Source organism: Strix aluco, chromosome 4, assembly GCF_031877795.1.
Source record: "Strix aluco isolate bStrAlu1 chromosome 4, bStrAlu1.hap1, whole genome shotgun sequence".
Classification (NCBI taxonomy): Eukaryota; Metazoa; Chordata; class Aves; order Strigiformes; family Strigidae; genus Strix; species Strix aluco.
The window spans coordinates 14410097-14422451 of record NC_133934.1 but is presented as its reverse complement, the minus strand read 5'-3'; the positions used below and the strand labels follow the sequence as shown (position 1 = coordinate 14422451).

The following is a 12355-nucleotide window of genomic DNA, read 5'->3' as shown; positions in this document are numbered from 1 at the left end:
CTTAAAATATTTTCAGGCTTTTATGTAGTGATAGTAGTAATGGAATGTAGACCTATCCTCCCTTATCTGAAAATGGCCTATATAATTAAAAAAAAGGAGACATAAACCATTATGATATGCAAGTTTTTCAGTTTGTGAATAGCTTGATTGGTTGCAGAGGGTCACAGTGCAAACAGATCTGTTTTGTGAGTTTTAGCAGTCTTACTAGAGGTCAGTGCCTAACCTAAAGTCTTTTGCCCATCCTTTAGCTCACTCTTGACCTGTACAGGTGAAAAAATTCTTGTTGTCAGCTTAGCACCTTTCATGAATTAAAAGCCAAATTATGTTCTGGCTTGAGTGAACACAGCTTTAGTATAATTGCACTCACTTATACCAGCAAAGCATTTGATCCCAAAATTTGTTCAAAAGGGACCTAATATATATGTGTCTCAAGTGCTCTACACTCGACATGAATGATCATATTCGAGCTAACCTAATATCCTCTTGGAGACTTAGAGAACAATATATAAACATTGTGACTGTAATACAAAACTTTCCCAGTATATTTTCCAAGGTTCCAGCAACCTGTACTTTGGGGATTTCTTCACCGAAGATGTGGTATCTCTGTGCTTAAGAGCCTGTGGATTTTTCTTTCATGCATTTGTCTAATCTCTTTTGAACTCACACAAACTTTTGTTCTTTATCAAGATGTGGCAAAGATTTCCACTGTGTAACTAGACACTGTGCAGAAACAGTCATAGGTTAACGTGATCTACAAGATACTTCAGTAAACATAACAGTGGTGAGGTTTGACTAAAGATCAAATATTTATTGTGAAACAAAAAGTATACTAGTTTCCAATTACTGAATTATAATTAGCTAATAAATATTCTTTCTTGTTTTCTTTTTTCATGCCAAAGATTAAACCTGAAATAAACAATACCTTCAAATGTGTTGGGTGTGATGATGATTTTTATTGTAAATAATTAATTTATTCTTCTCATGCTTCTGGGATACTGTCACAAGACTCAAGACTCAAATGTTATACTATATGTGTATACGAGAAATGTAGAGAATTAAAGAGAAACTTAGTACTCTAGAATTAACAAAACATTTCAGGCAAAAATCACACTATTCAAGATGCTCCAGTGCACTACCAATGTTCTATATTCAATGTCTCTAGTAGTAGTTATAGTTGACCAGTCTATCTAGGATGCTTATTAGGTAGAATGACAAGATTTTTCTTTGAAAGGAAGGCACAGAGGGGACCTGCCCACCCATGAGATCATGTAATAAATGACAAGTCACCTCCTATGGATGTGGCCTGGAATTTATCACTTGCATTAATGCTTGTGACCCAGCTCAGTGGCCAACAGTCCTGTCTCCATGTCACCAAGGTTAGTTTCCAGGTCTATGGTATGAGACAGAACATGGAATAGTCTGAAGTCTTACATCCAGGTCTAAAATCAATGCCCACATTTAGGGATAGTATTGCGAAGATATGCAATTTCCTTGTGCAACCATTCAGCCCTTTTTGCCTTAGCATCTCAGTGCTTCACAGCCTGAAATGCCCATGTAAACAGTATAGTTTGGTTCTCCTTAGGGTCAAAACATGAACGTGTGAAGGTACAGCTAAGCTAGTAGGTGAAACAACATTCAGGAACATTCCCAGGTGCTGCCTGATGCAGCTGGATTGACCTTTGGCGTGCGCCTGTCCCATGTGAGTGAGCCCCTTTTCAAATAGCTCCTGGGATAATTCCAGACTCACAGTGTCCCACGGATCTATATGGTGTGGCCAGCGCCCTTTAACAGCAAGGACTTCCTAGCAGAGGCACGAGCTGCTCCCTGCCAACTGGCCTGAGTGTTTGGAAATGCGCCCCAGCATGTTTCATCTACTATGATAACCGGAGTAGCTAAATGAGAGTAGGAGATACTGCTCATTCTTTGTACCAGAACCATAATATGTTTCTATAATTAGGCTTGCACAATCCTATATTAATTTAAAATAGCTTCTGATATATTTATGGAGTGTCTACACTTGAAAACTGCAGTAGCATGTTCCAGACCTCAACTCTATCTCAACTTTTGCCTGAATTTCAAGATGTTGAAATGTGTGAAGACACATTGTCTTCAGATAATAACTTCTGTTATGGAACTGCAACAAGGGCAAAATACGAAAATCACAAGTGACCCACAAATAATAGTCACATCTGTTCTATTAACACTAAGCTATATGAAGCTCTTGAAGATATTAATTATATATTATTTATTTAATAATTGAAACTACATTTTGTTTGTTCATTTACTATCATGAAGAAAGAAACACTGCAAATACAAATGGAATATTCCTTAAACATATTTTATGTGTTCCCAGCAATAATCTCCTAAAATAACAGCATTTTCATTGATTGTTGGTAAACTAGCAGCCTGTTTAATGCATTTTTACTTGCAGTTTAGATGCAATAATAATTTGCATCGAATATATTTACATTGTAGCTATAACTTACATCAGATGATTAGCAGGAATCCATGAGATTTCTTCCTGAGTCAATTCCTGGCATACTAATGGAAGGAAACAGTTGAAGCTGCATTTATTCTATAGTGATTGCAGCTAGATTTGTGTTTCACTTTTTGGAGTTAGATTTTTTTCTGTTCATTTTGTTAATTGCATTGTAAATATACAAATGTGCTGTAACAGGAACTTCTAACTCTACCTTATTTCACAAACTGGAATATTAATTTAACAAGGAATAGTTATGTCATGGTGTATGGGCAATAACACAGCTACAGCTCATGTAAATGTTGAGTTTCTTTTGACCGGGCTGTTTTGGACTAGTCAGTCTTTCTAGACTCTATCACACTCTCTAAGTGTGCATATCAGTTTTCAGAAATCCTGCCTAAGGTAAGATTTTGGTGACTAAGGCTCATAAATTTCATCAGCCTAGTAAGTTTAATTGGCATTTCCCTACTTAGTCAGGGTATTGATAAACTTTGATTTCCTGAGAATATTCACAAGTAATCATTCTGAGAAGGTAAGTACCAATCCGCCATCAAGAGCTCTGCTGCAGCCACCACATCAGTAGACAGGCACTGACATTCTGTTCACTTAACTAAAAAAATGCTAACCCTCCTAGAGAAAGTCAGGAATTCAGTTAAGGCAGGACTCAGATTAAGATGAGTGGTGGTGAACAGCTTTTTACATTAGATATTGTCATTGGATAAAAACTGAAAACAGACTTTGGACGGGGAGCTATAGTAAAGTGTGTTTGCACATAAACTTTTTGGGCTTGTAGTGAAACAGTCGTGTAGTCTGTGGAAAATTGGAGATGTGACTGCCCACACTAAGGGGAGCCTAGACTCATGTGTCCTCCTTTCTAGATGAGCTGACTACTTGTCTACTATATAAAATGTGATGATTAGTGCAACAGCTTTTTTGATATAAATAAATCTATCTTTTTTGCCCCTTGCAATCTCAGTGGAAAGTAATTAGCCAGCTGGACCAGTCTGGTTGACACTTCAAAAGTCTTCAGGGAAACCTACATTTCTCCATTGATTTGAAAGGGAAATTAGGTATTTATTTTGGTTGCATTGTCCCTTCCCCTTGATTCCTCCCTCCCCTAATCCCCATTTATAAGAAGCAAGACTTAGGTAGGTGGCCTGGATCTGATCTGCTGTTCTTTTGTCTGGAAGGTATATACATGATGATAAAATTAGGGAATTTTATTATCAAAATACTTGCATTTTTTTCTAAGTATCATTTTCTGTAAGAACTTCAGCGTCATCAAAATTTATTTTTTTGCTTTTGGATGAATTGAGATGAAATCTTATTTCTTTCAATTCAAAATGTCAAATCCTAAATCCATATTGAAAAGCATATTTGGAGTAAATTCCACTCATGACAACCTTTTCATGAGTTTGTGGGACTGTCTGACCAGAACTGCTGATTTTCAAATGATAATCATCTCGATCTTCAAGATATAAAATAAAATTGATATAGTAGTAAGTGTCCCAACAATTCCTTGAACCAAAGGGAATAATAACCAAGCACATTAATCTTTCTTTGAGGAATTACATTATCAAAGAGAAAAGTTAGCAACTCAAGAAACAGACATGAAGACTGGAAAGCCCGTTAGTTATACATGATAACCGCACAAAGAAGTAATGAGAAATGGGAAAGCAATCTGTCATCAGTTAAATTATTGTTGAGAGAAAAGGAAGAGGAAAGAAGGTAAACCTTCTGTATTGGGTAATTCTGCTGGCATCCATCAGTAATCCCAGCATACACAAGAATACAGAACAGCTAATATAAAACAAGGGTAGCATCTCAACTCCAAAAGATCTATATTAAAAAGCTTTTTGAGGCTCATGCATCTTCTCTGAGCTTTATTAAATTTAGCTTCACAATCTCAACTTATAAATGATATTATTTGAAGTATGAACTGTCTCTCATAACATCAGACACAGAAAAGAATCATTCTTCTGTAAATGCTCATAACAGCTTGGAGGATAACAGTGTTTTTCAGGAAGGGCTTGGGGTTGATTTATAACCTTCATTTTAGAGATGAAATTGAATAAATTCTTAAAGATATGTGAGCCTTGTAGCCAGTTTTATCACTGTTAGAGGCATTTCTGATAATAAAGATTCCTTCTTAAAATGAAAAGCAGTCCTGGTTTTTATCAGACCTTTTGTATGTCATGTGTTTTTCAAGCGTAGATGAATGAGCTGTAGAAATGTCAGCTCCTAACATGGTCCCACCTTGAGACTATAATGTGCTTCTCTAAGATCCAGTATTTTATCCATGTTTATCCTTCCCCAAATATCTGGGTGTCCCCTGCGTTCCTGAAAGCATCCATATTTTAAATATCTTTGTCACAACATGCATTTGGACTGAGCCAAGAGCCAGGTTACTCCCTATGTACCAATGTGGCTAGACTTGTTGTTACATGACTTGTCTTCAAACATGAGTAGGTCCACTGCCTGATCTGAAAATAATAATACAGTTTACCACTAATGGCAGAGGTTTTTTGCACAAAAATCATGTATCAAAATACTTTCTCTGCTGATGTAGAACAGAAAAATCTGAAAAAAATTTTGGACCATTCCTCAAAACTTTTGGGACATTGAAGTGATCTTATTTTTAATAGCCTTGCTTAATGCTGTTTTATACTTTTTACATTGTCAGAACAATTTCAAAGGCAGCAGGGTAGAAGGATGAAGATTTACTTTTGTCAGCTTATAGGTCATTTTTCTAGTATAGACAGAACAATATGTTTGATATATTTAACAAGCCATAAAGAAGTGTTCGCTGCATTCTCAGAGTGGCTCTATATTTTGATGTATTTTTCTTTCTACTCACCAGTCTATGGAAACTGTATGTAATTCTATATTTTGATGTATTTTTCTTCCTACTCACCAGTCTATGGAAACTGTATGTAATTCTATATTTTGATGTATTTTTCTTTCTACTCACCAGTCTATGGAAACTGTATGTATTTCATAAGACAGATCTACAAAAGTACATTACTGCTACCAGCTAGAGTAAGACTGAGTTTCAAATCCAATGAAAACCAGAACAAGTGAAGAACACATATCATAGCGAAAATGTTCATGTGTTTCTGAATTCACATAATACCCCTATCTTCAAAAGAAAGGGGACTTAAAAAAGAGAAAAAAGAATTCCGAAGAGAAGAAATTATTTGTTCAGTCTCAAGTGCTGGATGGGTTATTTAATGTACACACATGTACATACTCATAACTGGGTATTATACTTTCCCTGTGAAGGTCCTTCCTAGAATAGGCTGTGGGAAACGTCACCTTGGACTGCCCCATAGCACAGCTCTGCTCCTCAGACTGGCGTCAGAAACGTGCATAAACCTACAAACTCAGGGGAGCAAGAACACCTGCATAAGTGTTTTACTGCTGAGTGGATGTGAAAATAACCAATCAAGGAGCATCAATTGCCTGCCAGAGACCCCAAGTTCTTACAGGCCACAAGAGGAAGTGGTTTCGGTCACTCTTAGGTGAATTTGCTTAGTGGCTGTGGTGTTGTGACTGTGTAACTTGCCTTGACATAGTAGACCTAATCTGGAGTGAAAATATATTATAGGGGATGGAAAATTTCTTTTCTGATATCTAATATGACCAGCTTTCTGAGCTTCATGAAACTCTATACTAAAGGCTGTGAGTAAAGTCCACGATCTAACAGAAAAATTACATGATGTTTTTGGAAGGAAGCAGGGGGCTTGTGGTGTTTCCTGTTAGGATGCATTTGGGTGTTTGCAACTAGCCTGACTGCCTCTTCAGCAGTAAGGAGTCCTACTGAAAAGGAAATTGAGGCTGTAATGATGTCTATGTTAATAGTATGTGGTGGATCCCCAAAAGGTAATGAAACAAAAGGTCCTGACAAACATTCGGTTTTCCTGGTGAGTAATGAAGGTGACCAACACTCTTAGCTCTCTTTGGTTATACCAGGTCTAAGCCTGGTTTATGGGAAGAAAGACTCTGATATCTCTTTGGCTATGCCTACACTAGTAATTTAAAACTGGGTATTCTTTCTGGCCTCTTGAACCCAATCTTCCATACTGCTAAATATTTTTAGACCCACTCCTAGACAAGCTGTGGGCTGGGGCATGAGCACCATCCAGAGAAGCCCCAGGCACAGCCAGATTGTTCCCAGTAGGCAGCTTGTATGCCATCACCCTGTTTTTGAAGCTGACAGTTTAATAGTCCAGGCACAGACTTTTCTGTGCCATTTGGTCTCCGTGCTGGAGAACAACCACTGACATGTTTATTGATACAACATATGTTTCTTACTTTTGGAATTTAGTTGAGGTCATGAACCCCAGGCCGTGTAATCCTAGGACATTCTAGATAGCTGTTGGGCTCTCAGATTCCTTTCCAGGCAAGAAGATATTGTAAATCAGAGGAGAAAGATATATTTAGTGTCTTGCATAGAGCTTAGATGGGTAAACTCTTTTTGCTATAGAGGGAGCAAAGGGTGAGTACTTTCCTAAAATAGCTAGACAAATTAATCACTGCATTAATGTAAATCTGGAATAGGTAAAGATATAGAAGTTTTATATCTAAGACTGAAAAAAAGTCTGTTCTCCAGAGCTTTAGAAGAGATAATGATGGAGGAAAAAGGGCAGGAAAAGGTGATGAGGCAGCAGGAAAGGTAGGATAATTGGAAGAAGAGAATATAGCAAAGATTTGTCTTGAGTTGTAAATTTCAGGATATTATTTCTGGCTATGAAATTACATTGGACTTAGCACTGCCAGTTGTATGCTTGTGCTAAATGACTGCTAGCTGTAATGTCTTCACTGGCTGATGAATGCATGATCCAACAGTTATTTAGTTTTGTGCTGCTTTTCATACCCTATACTAATTGCCAGTATTAGAACACTGTGTCAAGTCTGCCTATATTGAATTTTGTTCTGGTGACTAATTGTTTCCTGCGAAAAATTGCTGTCACCTTGAAATATATATCTTTGGACTTTAATACATTCCTCATAAAAGCGGGAATTGGCCTTTGGCATAGTTTAAGTTTTGATCTTTTTTGCATTAAACACTGCTGCAATAGATATTTCCTCTCACGTGAACATTACAGAATAAAAATAAGTGCTTAACTCTTTCACTGCAAAACCTTGATACTGAACAGATACTGCAAATCTACACCTAGTCCAAAAATGTCAAAGTTATTCTTGGAGACTACTGGTGGTGTAATATGTCTTGGAAATTATTCCTAGTTTACTTTAGAATATATTTGAACTTTTAGTGATGATACTGTTAGTTCAAACCAGAGAAAACACGTAGGTGAATTCTTTTTTGTTTATAACAAATTGAAGTCAGGACACCAATACTAAAAACAAAATAAAAAACCCACCACAGAACTATCAAGTAATTTTATTTCAGGCAGTATGTTAGCTCTCTGAGTCAGATCTTTCCTTTTTACTCCTGCTAGAAAGCCAAGACTATTTTTCATGTTGCCAAATATTAGAAGTTGGGGACTTTTTTTGCCAAATGTCCGAAAGGACAGAACAGAAGCCAAAAGTCTGACTATATAAGTATAAAAGGTGTAAATAAATAAATAATTATAAAAATTCTGAGTGTAAGGCAATTTAAATTTTGCATTGTAACAATTAAAATGGCAAATAGTGGGACTGAACCAAAGCAGGAAGTTCTGTAATGCATTATTGTTTTAATATTGCCTGCTTAGGGGAAGCTTTGCCTTGGTTCATTAAAATTTATCAAAGCTTTTATTATTTTAAAAGTCAAGTACAGATTTTTACAGCATAAGTGTGCTCTTAATTCCATTTTATTGAACTAAAATAATATTTATTGCACTTGTAAAGTGCAGTGAGAAGCTGATACTAAGACTTCAGAAGATGATTAATCATATCCTGTTTCTAAATTAATGACAGTTTTGCAGTGTAAAGTTCTCATTAGAAGAGACTAACTCTCATGTTTCGTAAGTGCACACCACATAAAGGAGGATTTAAGGTTTCTTTTCTACTGATGTTGTACTTCTTACAAACTCTGTCCTGACCAAGGAAAGGTCATGGGCTGTGAAGAAGATGACTATTTAAATTCCTCTGCAAAATAGTTGTGGCCAGGAGGAAAACTACTTCTGCCTATCAGATTTTCTCTAACTACCTAAACTAGAATTTATCCAGAGCGCAGAGGGTAAATTCTTTCTTACAAAAAGTCAAGGTGGTGGGATTGAGTTTTGGCAAATGAATAAGCAAAATAAAACTAAGAGAAGGTACTCCTCTTCTTGACCATAGCTTTCACAGGCTCACCAAAAGGTGGGTTGGGAGAAGGATGAGAGAAAATAAGGGTGCAAACAGAAGTGATAATGAGCCTGGTGAGGGATGTGAACTGCGAGATGAAAGGAGAAGGCATTTTTTACCTTTGATGGGTACAAAATCTAACCTAATCAGAAAATGTAACCAATAATGGTGCATAAGACAGATTCTTCAAGGTCTGAACATCCTTTACTGGTATTTGAAACAAAGAAAGAAGAAGAGGAAGTCAGGTTTTCTTTCTCAGGTCTCTTCAAAGAAGAGGAGAGATGAGCTATAGACCTCTGTGCAGTGCATGCTGTTCTGTCTGTGGAAGCTGAACTCTGCAAATAGTTTTAAAAAATATCTAAAATATTTTGTTCACCTTGAACTAGACCACTGGAAATACTTCCTTGAGGAAAATATCCTTTATTTGAAGATAATATTCAAAACAAAAATATTCCTTCATAGACAAAGTAATTTGATAAATGATAAATGATCAAATGATATGATAAAAATGGAACAGCATATTTTAAGCTATATGCATTTAAAAGGAATTTTAGGAGTTAAACTTCATAAGGCACTAGAAAAATATAGAGATATAATTTACAAGTTAAGATATTAACAGCTGAGAGGGATAAAATGTATTATGCTGGTCTCAGATATTATCCTTATTATTATTGTACACCACTTAGTAAATGGTGATGTCTGTAGTTTTGACAGTACTTCATTACTTAGGGAAGGGTAAGCATTTCTTCTTTGCAGTCAGTACAACCAGCTCTATATAAGTGACAGGTAGGACAATTTTCACTTCTTGAAACAGCCTTACTGGATGACCCAGGGTTCATATGTGAACAATTGCATATTTTTACTAGATCTGGGAAGTCTGCTATAGCAATGTCTTCCATTTGTCTTCAGCCATGTTCTAGCTGCCTGAATTTAAGTAGCCTGGCAAAGTATGAGCTTAACCAAGATACCTACACTGGCACTATCACTGTTCTAAAAGCCTGGTGACATATGGTGTCTACAAGGCTCCTAGGAAATAATAAGGACAAAAGTCTGATTCTGATCCATATTTGGGATCACTAAATTACAGAATGATACCAATGAAGCATAGGGTTTTCTAGCATATGTTCAAGTGGCAACAAGAATTTTAGCTGTACTGAAAAACTGGCACTAGTCATTAGGATATAAAAATATAGAAAGATTGATAAGGCAGGCTTTTAAAAAGTAGTGAAACACTGAAAATGACATTGTGAGCATCTAGAACCATAAAGAGCAGTGTGTCTTTGGGACTAGCTCTGATGTGGCCATCTCACACATGTATGCTATTGAGAAATAAACAGTTCTTCCTCCACATCCCAAGTAAAATGTTCTAAGGTGAGCATTTTTCCAGAGAAGCCCTGTGATCAACAGCCACCTCAGCAGTCTGGAGCAGCTGGACAGCACAACATGAGAGAGTTGGGGTTGTTCAACCTGGAGAAGAGAAGGCTCCAGAGAGACCTTATAGCAGCCTTCCAGTACTTAAAGGGGCTACAGGAAAGATGGGGAGGAACTATTTATCAGAGCGTGCAGTTATAGGATGAGGGGTAACAGCTTTAAACTGAAAGAAGGTAGATTTAGATTAGATATTAGAAAGAAATTCTTCACTGTGAGGGTGGTGAGACACTGGAACAGGTTGCCCAGAGAAGCTGTGGCTGCCCCCTCCCTGGCAGTGTTCAAGGCCAGGTTGGATGGAGCTTTGAGCATCCTGGTCTCGTGGAAGGTGTCCCTGCCCATGGCAGGGGGGTTGGAACTAGATGAGCTTTAAGGTCCCTTCTAACCCAAACCATTCTATGATTCTACGATTCACTCACAGTAACAGGGGAAAAATTACTATTTTTATGACTCTTTGACCCAGTTCAATGCTGAAGAAGAAACAGAACTTTTCTGTTGGCACTGCTCTGCCAGTGAGCTTGTATTTGATTTTCCTTTGAGCCCTTAAACAACTCCATACTATGTCTGCCTCTGTTCCTAATCAATCATGTTAAGCTTTTTTCTGCTCAGCAAGGTCTATCACTCCCTTGTGACATATAGAGAAATGCTTGCTCAGGTGTAGTCTCCTGGTTTCCTCTCCTGTTCCTCTCAGTCCCACTCTTCTCTGGAGTTGTCTGGCTGGCAGTCCATTTCATTGTATGAAGGCTGATCATGTCTGGTGAACTCTTTAAAACAGTTTGGTTTATTTCCTGAAATGTGGCTGGATAAACTAAGTATTTTTAAATGTTTCTCTCTTTTTTTCTTTTTTTTTTTTTTTTCCTTTCTGTAAACAATTCAAGAGTATCTTATGACCTTTCTAATAGTGTTTTGATATACCAGCTTCAGGATGCCCAATCAATAACTACTGAGTTGCCTGTGGTTCCTTTTTTTGCTGTCTATTTAGTACAATTGGTGCCACATGCACATTAACTTCATAACTAGTGACAATGGCTCATACTTCAATTCAGATGAAATAATATCTTTAATTAGTGTTATCACAACCTTTGACAAGTATAGCCTGCTTTAATGACATCCTATATTCATTATTCTGTAACTGTTCTAATGAACAGTTTCATTTCACACTCTAGAAAGTCTTTTTTTGTTTGCTTTTATCTCTGAAAACTTAGCATGTCACCAAAGCTCTTGTGCTCTCCTGAGTTGTCTGTGCTCTTTCCCAGTGACAAGAGAAAAATGAGACCCTCCAAACTGTTGTCCAGACTCTGTCCAACCAGGGAACCTAGCAAAACAACACCTTCTACATCCTTGCAGGCACCACTTGCTTATAAGATATAGGACACAAGAAACTAAGGGTGCTGTCAGTAGCTTCAGAGTAATGGAGCTGTCAAACTCAGTTGGGTTGGGGAGCAGCACTGTGCACAGTGTTTTCCAGCCCTGTGCACAGAAAAGGGCAAGAGCCATAGCCAAGGCTCCTAGCCAGGCTGACAGTGAGGGGCATCTGGCACCAGGATCCTGTCACTGCCGTGGTCAAACGGTTTGGTGGTACATCAGCAGAAATTGATAGTCTCCTTTCTTAAACACTTTTTCCCCCTGTTTAATCAGTTTTGTGTGAAGTGATTCAGTTTAACCTTGGGAATATGCTTTGTTTTATTCATTCATAACTCCCAAAAGTGGAGAAAGTATTGTTATAGTGAAATTAAATGATAGGGTCCAACAAGCAACTCCTCCCCTTCATGGTGTTTTTTGTTTCAGTCTAGACTCAGTGATAAAGACGAGATCCTATAATTACCCATTGATTAACCTGGGAAGAAAAGTATCATTCTAAATCCCCTGTCTTACTTGGAGAACTTGATTAAATAATAAAAAATTCCAATTAAGCTTACAGGACTTTCACCCATGCTGTTCTCTACCCTCTTCCACATTCTCTATGAATACTGAATTTTTAACACAAAGCTGCATCAAGGATCATAAAAGCATCATGCATACCATCGCATCTGCAGAGCTGCCTTCTAAAGACAAGTCTAGAAAAGTAAGATGTGGTGGTTCCTACCTCTTCAAACACTGAATCTTGGGGAAAAAGTCAGTTCTGGAAGTAAAGTACAGAGATATCACAGTACACAG

At 37.4% G+C, this 12355-nt stretch overlaps 1 protein-coding gene across 1 annotated transcript in view; it reads left to right on the top strand.

The window, feature by feature from the left end:
* STK32B (serine/threonine kinase 32B) overlaps nucleotides 1-12355 on the top strand; it is a 182871-nt gene that overhangs the window by 40907 nt on the left and 129609 nt on the right. The gene's annotated exons all lie outside the window — the stretch shown is intronic.